The sequence below is a fragment of the Papio anubis genome, chromosome 20 (genome assembly GCF_008728515.1).
Source record: "Papio anubis isolate 15944 chromosome 20, Panubis1.0, whole genome shotgun sequence".
NCBI lineage: Eukaryota > Metazoa > Chordata > Mammalia > Primates > Cercopithecidae > Papio > Papio anubis.
Window position 1 is genome coordinate 27,944,292 of NC_044995.1, and position 11,436 is coordinate 27,955,727.

Genomic DNA, 11,436 nt, shown 5'->3' on the forward strand with positions numbered 1-11,436 from the left:
GGCACCTATACACCATGGAATACTATGCAGCCATAAAAAAGGATGAGTTTGTGTCCTTTGTAGGGACATGGATGCAGCTGGAAACCATCATTCTCAGCAAGCTATTGCAAGAACAGAAAACCAAACACCACATGTTCTCACTCATAGGTGGGAACTGAACAATGAGATCACTTGGACTCGGGAAGGGGAACATCACACACCGGGGCCTATCATGGGGAGGGGGGAAGGGGGAGGGATTGCATTGGGAGTTATACCTGATGTAAAGGACGAGTTGATGGGTGCTGACGAGTTGATGGGTGCAGCACGCCAACATGGCACAAGTATACATATGTAACAAACCTGCACGTTATGCACATGTACCCTAGAACTTAAAGTATAATAAAAAAAAAAGAAAGAAAGAAAAGAAAAGGAGAAAGAAAAAGAAAAAAGGGCACTTTGGTGAGAGTTTTAATGGGAAATCAGTAAGTAAGTCCTGCTTTGGCTCCCTCTGACTTCTTTTTGTTTCCTAATTTTAAAAAATATTTTAAGGGCACTCATTTCTGTTCTGTTAATAATGTAAAAAAAGACTGCTTTGATGTGGTTAAAGTCCAATGACTCTCAGTTCTTTAGGAATGGACTAAATGGTTGGTAATACTACTTACAAAAGTATCTCGAACTTGATGGAGCTTACATTGAGAAATAAAGATTATACTTTTAATTTAAAAAATAAATAAATAAATAAATAAAGCAGAAACTTGATTTGCGAATCCACTGTCTAATTCAGGCATTTCAAAGGGCTTCCTGCACAGACATTTCAATACTGAAAGCACGGCAGGGAAAGTGAGAGATGCCGTCTTCTTCCTTGGCCTCTTTTCTGGCTTTCATGGATTTCCACGGGGCCACCCTGAGCGATGCCATCTAGGTCAAGTTTAAAGATGCGCTAGTTTTGAGGAGATGTGCTGTGCTTCCTTTTCTTTGTAGGAAGGCTCGGCTTCTTACCCTGTGACAAAACACGGGGTGCCGGGAGCCCTGAGCCTGCATTTTTTCCCATGGCCTTTGCTTTTCTCTGGAGATGCACCTCTCCTGTGCTCACTCTGGACACTGAACTGTGAGTTCAGCTCAGTCCCCGAGACTGTTTTCCTTGCTAGCAAGAAACATCTCCACATTTCCTTAGAACCTTCTCTGTCCTGGGGTCTCATTTTCCATTTTTCCAGCCTCAGTTCTCCTACTTGTGATGGCTTGCAAACACTGATGCCTATGGGGCCGGCAGATTCATAACTGAGGAGTAGCAGGGAGTGGTGAGAACTGGGTCACCTGGTGAGTGCACACACTGCCTAAATGGGATCAGTCTGTTTCAATGCTGCCATCCAGGACCGTAGGCCAGTCTTGCAAGACATCTATAGTTTTATGCAAAAATCATTCAATTACCCATGAAATGAATTCAAGGCTACCTGTAATGAATTCCAGTGACTCACACCTGTTATTCCAGGAGTTCAACACCAGCCTGGGCAACATAGGAAGACCCAGGGTGGTCTTGAACTCCTGACCAGAAGCAATCCTCCCTCCTCAGCTTTCCAAGGGGCTTTGGTTGGTAATAAAACCATATATATAAATATATTAGTTGGGTGTGGTGCAGTGCCACTGTGGTCCCGGCTACTTGGCAGGCTGAGGTGGAATTATGGCTTGAACCAGGGAGGTTGAGGTTGCAGTGAGCTGTAATGGCACCACTGCACTACAGACTGGGCGACAGAGTGAGACCCCATCTTTAGGGAAAAAATTTAACTTCGTCATAATTGCACAGTTAGCCAAAGTACACATTTGTCAGATGGTCAGTTTTTAATTTCTGCTTTGCAAATTGGAGCAATTGGAGGGTGTTTTAAAAAGGCAGGACATGATCCAAATAGCCATGGACAAGACGAGCTACGAGCAGGGGGAGTGGCTATGAAGCAGCCTCTGCATCATTCCAGGGAAGAGATGGTGAGGGCCAGAAAATAATGACAAAGAAGACCTGGATTTTAGAAATATTTCTGAAATAGATTTCTTAGTCTTGTTAAAGATGAACAAAGCTGAACCCTAAAGTGGTAAGGACAGATTTTAATCAGTAACAACTATTGCAGCAGGGAAAAGAGCCCAGCAGAAATTGAACTCAACTTTGATTTGTGCAGAAGTCACTGGGCATTTTAAAGTGAGAATAGACCAGGCTCAGTGGCTCACACCTGTAATCACAGCACTTTGGGAGTGAAATGGGAGGACTGCTTGAAGCCAGGAGGTGAAGACCAGCCTGGGCAACAGAACGAGACCTTGTTTCAACAAAAAATTTTAAAAAAATAGCTGCGCATGGTGGCACCCACCTGCAGTCCCAGTTACTCGGGAGGCTGAGGTGAGTGGATTGCCTGAGCCCAGGAATTCAAGGCTTTAGTGAGCGATGACTGCACCATTGCACTCCAAGCTGAGCAACAGAGCAAGACTCTGTCTGAAAAAAGGATAACATGAGAGAATGATGGGTTAGGGAGGGAAGGAGCAGGGGCTTGGCAGAGTTAGGGAAGTGAAACACTACAAAAGCAGGAAGTGGGGTGGTCCATGTGAAACCTACCTGGGTTTACTAATAGGTTCCTGTTGAAGTTAGACTCCCACCCCCACAGAGGCTGGGAGGCAGAGGCCCCGTCTTCGGGTGTTGGCTGAAATAAATGGTAACTTATTTTGGCAGCCTTGAGCTTTCTCATGCAGGCAAATGAAGAGGACTAGTGTCATCTTAGGGAATGTGGCCTCGCACCACGGGAAATGATGTGAGTGTTCAAGTCCCTTTAGGTCAACACTGAAGCCTACCTGGGAAGGTCTCAGAGGAACCTGAAGGAAGTGTGGCCACGGTGGGGTGGCGGGGGCGGATCCTGACAGTCCTTAGAAAACTACTGGGTTGTTGCGGGGAAAGAACAACAGGTTGGGAATGACCCCGACATGCAGTCCTGTCCTGACCTTTGGCTCATGCTTTCTCCCAGGGCCCTGACCCTTGCCTGCGGTCAGGCCTGCTGACCCCTCCCTCATGCTCATTCCCAAAGCCTTCCTGGTTCCTATCATGCATTGCTGCTCTCACTCTGGAAGCAGCCACCAGCTCAGGTACTTCTTTTAAAGAGAAGAAAACGGCTCTCTGCAACAGAGAACAAGTAGTTTCAGGATGATGGATCTGTGATACCATGGAAAGCAAATCTGTTATCTTCCATGGTGCACAAAACATACTGTCACAGTGACGACTCATAATAACCCTTCAGTTTCCTAAATTGCTTTACTGCTGCTTTTTAAATTAAGACTCATTAACTTGTCATATATTGATAACAGCCATGACCCTGAAATAGGTGGATAAATTAGGTCTCCCATTCATTCTGTGCTTTTATATGAACGTGTTAATTATTTTTGTCATTAGGAAGAGTGATGGAAGGATGGAGAAGCACAAAACAGATTTTGACAACGTGCTGGTGTTTGCAGCTGGAAACTTGGCGCATGTCAGATCCGATCCTTCACCCTTTCGCAGTTAGCACCAAGGGGCCAACCTAGAATTTCTTGTGCTAATAGTTCCCATCACAGAGGCTACTAGATGGCACAGAGGACCTACTATTTAGTTTTAGCAGTTGCATGCTGGTATTTATAGGAAATCGATCTGATGTTCAAGTGGAGCTTTGTTTAAATGCACAGTTGGCTCACACAATCATTTTTTACATAAAATAATTATGGGACTAGGTGCAATGGTAATGTAGCCAAGGGTCTGAGCCTTCACCTGATGATGAATGCAAGTGTAGACGACGTCATACCGGAGCCCGACTGGAAGCGCCCTTTTCTTCACCAGCTGGTACCCAGGGTCCTTCCCCATGTGATGCCCTCCAGGAACCCTGGGGAGGGCAGTGTCCACACATTTAAGCGTGACTGCCCTGGGGTCCCCTCTCACGGTCTCCCTCTCTCCTCTGTCTTTGGTGTGTGGTGGAGAGGGCCGGGATTTCTCTCTGGTTTTAAGTGCCCCATGAGGGATGCGGATATTCAGTGCCCTGAGGCTCAGAGGATGGGGAGGCAGGATCCTGCCTGGCCCAGTGAGGAGGGCATGGTCTGGAGGCTTTCCCAGAAGTGGGGGTTCTGAGGAGAAGGAGCCATGTGTCCCTCCCCAAAAACCAACACCAAGTAGAACTCCACACTAGGCAGATTTATCTATAACCATTTTATTTGTGGCATGAATTAGTTCTGTTGGGAAGTTGAGGACCTTGATGTGTAAAATCTCCCAGCTCTGCTGTGAAGGCCCGTGTGGATTTCCTGAGTCCTGCATGTGTCTGAGAGAGGGAGGGAGAGGGGACGCCTGTCTCCGCCCTGGAGAACGTGGCTGTGGGTGTGCGTGTGTCTGTGTCTCTGAGCGTGTGGCTGCTCTATGAACCCGTGCTGGGTGTGTGTGACTGTGCTGCGTGTGTGAGTCTGTGTGAGGGTGTGCGGCTCTGCATGTTGGAGAGTGGGTGTGTCTATGTGTGTGGGAATGTTTGTGGCGCTGTGCGAGTGTCTCCAGGTGTGAATATGAGGATGGGTGTCCTCGTTTGCTGGAGAGCATGGGTGGAGGGTGTGTGTTTAAACTCCAGCTGGAATCACAGCCCCTGCTGCCAGGCAGTGTCCCAGAGCCGCCCAGTCTGTGGGACAGATGCTGAGAGCTGATGAGTAGTGGATAAACTCTCATGCTGAGCTGAATTCAGGCCTCCACGAGGCTTGGGGATGGGATGGAAAACTGCCTTCAGCTCAGAGGATACCAGGATTTTAGAGCTTTTTTAGGAATATAAAGGCATGGAGGACAGGGGACTCAGAGAAGGGTAATCCCTTAGGGTCGCCTCACATCCACTGGGGGACTCTATAGCCTCCGCTTCACCACCTCCAAACCCCCAGTCCTTCTATTGTTTAGGGGCCTCCTTGATTTGTTCATTAGAACTCCAGGCACCTGGTGAGAGGCTCTTCGCACTGGGGTGTCAATTCTGGCTCAAAGCCAAACTCAGCGTACAGTTCCTGTCCCCTTCCAGGCTCTGGTGCTCTGACTCATGGTAACAGGGGGCGGGAAGCATCTTTGAGCCTGCCCTCCTCCCCTCTTACCCTTTCCACCTCCTTCCCTCCCCTGCTCCTCCCCTCCAGCCGTCCCCTCTTCCCCTTCCCAGTTCCACCCTCCTCCCCTCCTCCCCTTCTGCCCTCCACCCCTCCCACCCTGGACTGCAGGTGGGGCCTTGCCAGGCTCTTCAGTGTCTTCCCTGCAGTGCCTCCTCTCCTCACCGGAGTCGAGAGGCTCTGCTTGACTGCTTACCACACTGGCACCATTCCTTGCTTCCCTTTTGGTCAATCATTGTAGTGGTGGTGGGAGGGGGTGAGGGGTGTGAGTGTAGAAGAGGGCCTGGAAGGGGGATTTAGGAGTTTGTCAGAAGTGGAAAGATAACCTCATGGTATTAGCTTGCTAGGTCTGTAATCACAAAGTGTCACAAACTAAATGGCTTAAATATGACAAATCTATCATCTTGTGGCCTGAAAACCAGAAGTCCAAAATCAAGGTGTCGGGAGGGCTGTGCCCACTCTGAACTCTGCAGGGAACGTGTCCTGGCCTCCTCCTGGCTTCTGCTGGTTTGCTGGGAGTCTGTGCTGTTCCCTGGTTGGCAGCTGCAGGGCTCCAGTCTCTGCCATCTTCATCCCGTGGTTGTCCTTCCTGTGCCTCTGACTTCACGTGACCATCTTCTTCTTTTTGTTTGTTTGTTTCTGAGACAGAGTCTTGCTCTGTTGCCCAGGCTGGAGTGCAGTGGCACGATCTCAGCTCAGTGCAACTTCTGCCTCCTCTCAAGTGATTCTCCCACCTCAACCTCCCTGGTCATTGGAAGTACAGGTGCATGCCACTATGCCCAGCTAATGTTTGTATTTTTGGTAGGGACAGGATCTCACCATATTGCCTAGGCTAGTCTTGAACTCCGAGCTTAAGCAATCTACCTGCCTCGGCCTCCCAAAGTGCTGGGATTACAGGCATGAGCTACCATGCCTGGCACATGGCCATCTTCTTATAAGAACCCCAGTCATTTTGGATTAGGGCCCACCTTATTCTGGTCTGACCTCATCCTAACTAGTTACATCTACAATGACCCTGTTCCCAACTAAAGGTGGACTCTGTGGTCCTAGGACCTAAGATCTCTACTGCAGGCAGATGTCCTTACACTGTGCTTTGCTGTATTGAGTTTCACAGGTACTGTGTTTTTTATAAGTCGAAGGTTTGTGGCAACCCCGCACTGAGCAAGTCTTATGGGTGCCATTTCTCCAAAAGCATATGCTTACTTTCTTCCTCTGTGTCAGAATTTTAGCAGTATTTTTTCGTTAAGGTAAGTACACTTTTCAGACCTAATGGCATTGCACATTTAATAGTCTACAGTATAGTGTAAACATGACTTTTCTATGAACTGGGAAACCAAAAAGTTTGTGTGACTCACTCTCTTTCGATGGTCTGGAACTGAACTAGCAATATCACCGAGGTATGCACATATCTTTTGGGGAGGACACAATTCAGCCTGTAATCGTCTCACAGTCAAACCATTATTTACCCAGGATCCATGTTTTCAGATAAATCACCAACCCCTCTCGCGTTTCCAGTTCTCTTTCTCTCCACCCTTTTAATTACCACAATTAATCACCAGCAGCACAACCTCACCTTCACCGACCTCTCCACAGGAAAGAAAATGAAAGACTGAGGAGCAGCAAAGGAGTGAGACTGTGTATTCACGGCAGCAGTCCAAGTCTGCCCGGATTATCTGCGCCCCCAAGAAGCAGCGTAAGAGCCGATTTTAAGGAGGTGATGAGAAAACAACAACAAAAAAACAACTAAAAATCCCTTCGATTTTAAAAAAAAAAGCTTTTCTGCCCCTTTATGCCAGGGCAAGCTCAGATTCCGAACTTTTATTTCCCTTTCAGGAGCTGAGCCATCTAATTTGCAAAGGTGCTGCTAATCAGCTTTCTTACATTTCATTTCCTGTCATTCCCACTAGATTAATGGTTCCTGCTTCTGACGCTGGAAGCCACAGTGTGCTCCTTCAAATTCTTAGTGAGGGAGTATTTGCATTTCTTTCTTTTTCTGAGGAAGCTTAGGTGCAAATATAAAATATAGGATCTCAGTTTCCCAATATTGATGCTACGGTAAGTGTGTGTGTGTGTGTGTGTTGTGTTAGGATGTGTGTGTAGACCTCCGTCAGAGATCCCACCTGAGAGGGTCTCAGAGACGAAGAATTCAGGGCATCCCCACCCGCAAATCAGAATCTGCATTTTAAGAAGATCCCCAGTGACTCACATGTGTGTAAAGCTTAACAAGCTCTGCCCTAAGCAACTTAAAATCCTTAAAAGAGAAGTCTTAAAGTATCTCTGAGTAAAAGAGGGGTAAAATTTGCAACTCAGAAAGTTATCTATAATGTGCTATTTCAACACTTGATTTCTATTTGTTCTTTTTGTAAAAGAGAAAATATGCGTGGGCTCTGTAGTCGGAGAGCCTGGCCGCACCTCTCAGTAGCTGTGCGGCTTTGGGGAAAGTGCTCAGTGTGTGTGAGCTTCAGTTTTTCATGTGTAAAACAGGTACAGTAATAGCTCCCATCACTGGGTTGTTGAGAATTAAAAAAAATAATACGTGTAAAATGACTGAGCAGAGTGCCTGGCAAAGACTAAGCGCTGAATCAATGTTAGCTATTAAGCCTGTCTTGCAGTTATTTTTCTCATGGGGTTCTTTTCCTCAAGCCTGGGGTGTGTGTGTGTGCACGCACGTGTGTGTGTGTACCTGTGTGTGTGCGTGCACATGTGTGTGCGCGTATGTGAATGAATGTTATTCTCAGCTTGCTGTCTCTTCCTTGGTCTCCAGATCTGAAAGCTGGGAGCTAACTTTCCTGTCACTAAGGAATCTGGCCACCCACGATTGGTCTTTGTCTTTCGAATGTTGAGTCTGGAATTCCGGGAAGTCATCTGTTTCCATGGAAAGGAAGAGGTGTTGCTGGAAGCCGGAAGACGTAGGTTCTAGTCTTGCAGGATCCCAAACACTAGGTTCCACTACCCAAGTACCAGTGTGCAGTTAGCCAAACACTGACACAGCAGCGCTTAGAAGCAGAGAAAGCTTTATTTGGTTGAACCAAAGTGTGAGATTGGGAAAGGCAAACTCCAATCTGACTTGTCTTTGAATACAACTGGGGCTTTGATGTGTATGGGAGGTATGCAGGAGGTGAGATTCCTGGTGACCAAAGCTGTTCACGTCCCTCAGCCAATCAAACTTCCAGATACCATCAAGGAGGTCTGCATGACCTAAGGATCATTATTCTTCGAAAGAAAATCAAATTTATTACTCTTGCGACCAGCGCCTGCGAGTCCAGATATGCAGTTAATCAATTATGAGTGACTACCCTCTATTAAAATGAGTACTTGCAAGTAATCATATGTGGAGGGAGAAAAGGACAAAGTTTAAGGAAGGTAAGTAAAAGAAACAATTTTTATGATACAGGTCTTGTCCTAGTCTTAGCACCACCATTCTGCTCTTAGCCTCAGAAAGAGAAAACTTCTGACCCTAGTTGCTTCTGCACAGTTCCTGGGATTCACTGTGATGGGACAGCCTGGGTCACATGCCCTCCCCTTCAGTACGCTTCAGATGGCCAGGCTCCTTTTTGGAATGTGGACTGGAGTCCTTCTAAAAAGCATGGTGGAGGGAAGTAGACAGACAGCTGCTAAGCAATTCCTCCCTTCAGGAAGAAAGGCGAATGGATGCGGGGTGGTGCAAAAGCCACAAACAAGCCCCAGGGGACGTGGCAGGATCCCTCTGCTGTGACTGTGCTGAATGAGAGTCTGAGCCCACACGAACCTAGAGTGTGAGTGCCCCATCCTACCACATCTAGCGTGCTTTCTTTGCTTTCTTTTTCTCTCTCTCTCTCTTTCTTTCTGTCTCTCTCTTTTTCTATCTTTCCCTCTCTCTCTTTCTCTCTTTTTGGTGCTCTCTCTCTTTCTCTTTCTCTCTTTCTTTCAACAGGGTCTTATTCTGTTGCCAAGGCTGAAGTGCAGTACTACAGTTATAGCTCACTGCAGCCTTGAGCTCCTAGGCTCAAGTAATTCTCTTGTTTCAGCATTCTGAGTCGCTAGGACTACAGGTGTATGCCACCTGTAGCATGCCTGGCTAATATTTTTAATTTTTCGTAGAGATGGGGGTCTTGCAACATGGCCCAGGCTGGTCTCAAACTCCTGGCCTCAAGGTATCCTCCTGCCTCAGACTTCCAAAGTGCTATTAGTAAAGGCAAAAGTCACCATGCCTAGCTAGCTTGTTTTCTTTTGAATGGCCTGGGAACCTGGTTCTCTGTATTTGAGCCACAATTGAGGCAGGAGAATAGGGGCTGTAGGCAGGGAACCTAAGGCCGATTTATGCTGACTTTTTAGAACTAAATCAAATGATTCTGGAACAGAAAAAGGGACATTAGGTTAAAAACTAAGGAAACTGGAATAAAGTATAGACTTCAGTTAATAATAATATATCCATATAGTTTACTAATTGTAACACATGTGCCATTTTAATATAAAATGTTAACAAGGGGAGATACTGGGTGTGGAGTATATGGGAACTCTTCACTAGTTCTGTAATTTTCTGTAAATCTAAAATTGATCTAGAAAATAAAGCTTATTAAAAAGCAAAAAATATATATATCAAAAGGAAAACCGCAACTTTCCACAACTAAGTAACAAAAGAACCAGAGGTTACTCCCTTTTCACCTCCCCCCTCCCCCACCACCACACGGCCCTACTTCCTTCACGGCAGGTGGAAAATTAAAAGTACCTCCGACTGGTTCCACAACCAACCAGACGTTTGCATAGAACGTGACCTTTGTAATTCACTTCAGCCTCTGACTGATTGTTTTCCACAGCCAGTCACACTGATGGCAGACTGCTACTTTATTTGCATGGGGTGTGCACACCAAGTGGGCAAAGAAAAACCTCTAGAGGGTATTTGGACCCCAGACGATCCTGTAACCAGGGCCACTGAGCCGCTGCTCAGGCCCGCTCCCACCCTGTGGAGTGTGCTTTCATTTTCAATAGATCTCTGCTTTCGTTGCCTCATTAGTTCCTTGCTTGGCTGTGCGTTTTGTCCAATTCTTTGTTCAAACTGCCAAGAATCTGGCAGTCAAGACCCTCCACCCGTAACTCAGTGAGGAGGCATCGTCTGTATGACATGTGACAACCAGAGGCGATTCCCTTATCAATCCATGGTAGGAGGTGGGGGGACATGTTGATCCCCATTCCTGTTTCGCAGGAGTCCCCATAAGGTGGCTGGAGAACCCTAATGTCTTCCTCAGTCCTCCTGCCTGATTCACCTGCCCCAGATCAAACACAGAATCTTCTGTCCTGGTGACAGAAGAACTTTATAGAAACGTCCATGGAAAAGGTTGGGCTGAACTCAGAATAAAGATGTGGCTGGAGGGACAGGAGCTATAACTGCTCCGTAGACCCCACGCCCACTGTGGGCCTCTCCGTCACTTGGTGAGACCCCTGCCACAGCAGTGATTACCTCAGCCCTGAAAATGCTGCTTTTGGAGGAAGGTTTCCATTGAGATCAGTGTCAGGAGTGGAAAGCTTCCAAGGTAGCTGGGGGCTGCTGGCAGAATTTCACCCACAGAAAAGTGTCATTTGGCTGCACAAACTGAGAGGAGAGCTCAAGTGCCCTTTGGTGGGGCTGCATCCTCCATGTAGCTGGCCGCAAAGGGCAGCTTTGCTGTTCACCCCACTAGCCTAGCCCTGAAGGCATTCAATTTTGCAGACCTTTATGTTCCCCACTTCCTGCATTTATAGATGAGGAAAGGAAGGTCCACAGAGGGTCAGGCCACACAGGCAGCTGGGGAGGGTGTGGGAATGGGACCCAGTCCTCAGGCTTTGAGTCCAATCCTCCTTCTTCCACCTCCAGGCTGTGAGGTTGTGCTCACGCAACTGCCACATCATAGCCCCTGTAGTGATATCTGCAGTTCAGTAGGGAGGGGGTAGTGACACCACGTGCAAAGGAAATGCCACGGTGGGATTGTAAGGGCCTTGGTTAAGAGGGATGAAGCCGTGGCTGGCACCGGGAGCCTGAAATCCCTCTCCACGTGGCCACTTGCACAAGACTGGTCCAGCCGCAGCCTCAGGCTCTGTCCTCACATCTTCTGTGATTTAATCTGGGGTGCTTGTGGCTTACAGAGTGCATTAGGGAGCACTAAGTAATTTATGTGTTCATGAAACATAGGTTCTGCTCAGCCCTGGAGGACTCCGAAGGTGGCAGGAAGATGGATGACTGGCTTAGAGACCCACAAAGCTCTGCAGAATCTCACCTCTGCTCTTGCAAGCTGTTCTCAGAAACTAGCAGGGACTCTCGGCAGCCGCTGCACCTGGAATCCATGCTGCCCCGGCCTGGGCTGATTCGGGTGCAGCGACACAGGGACC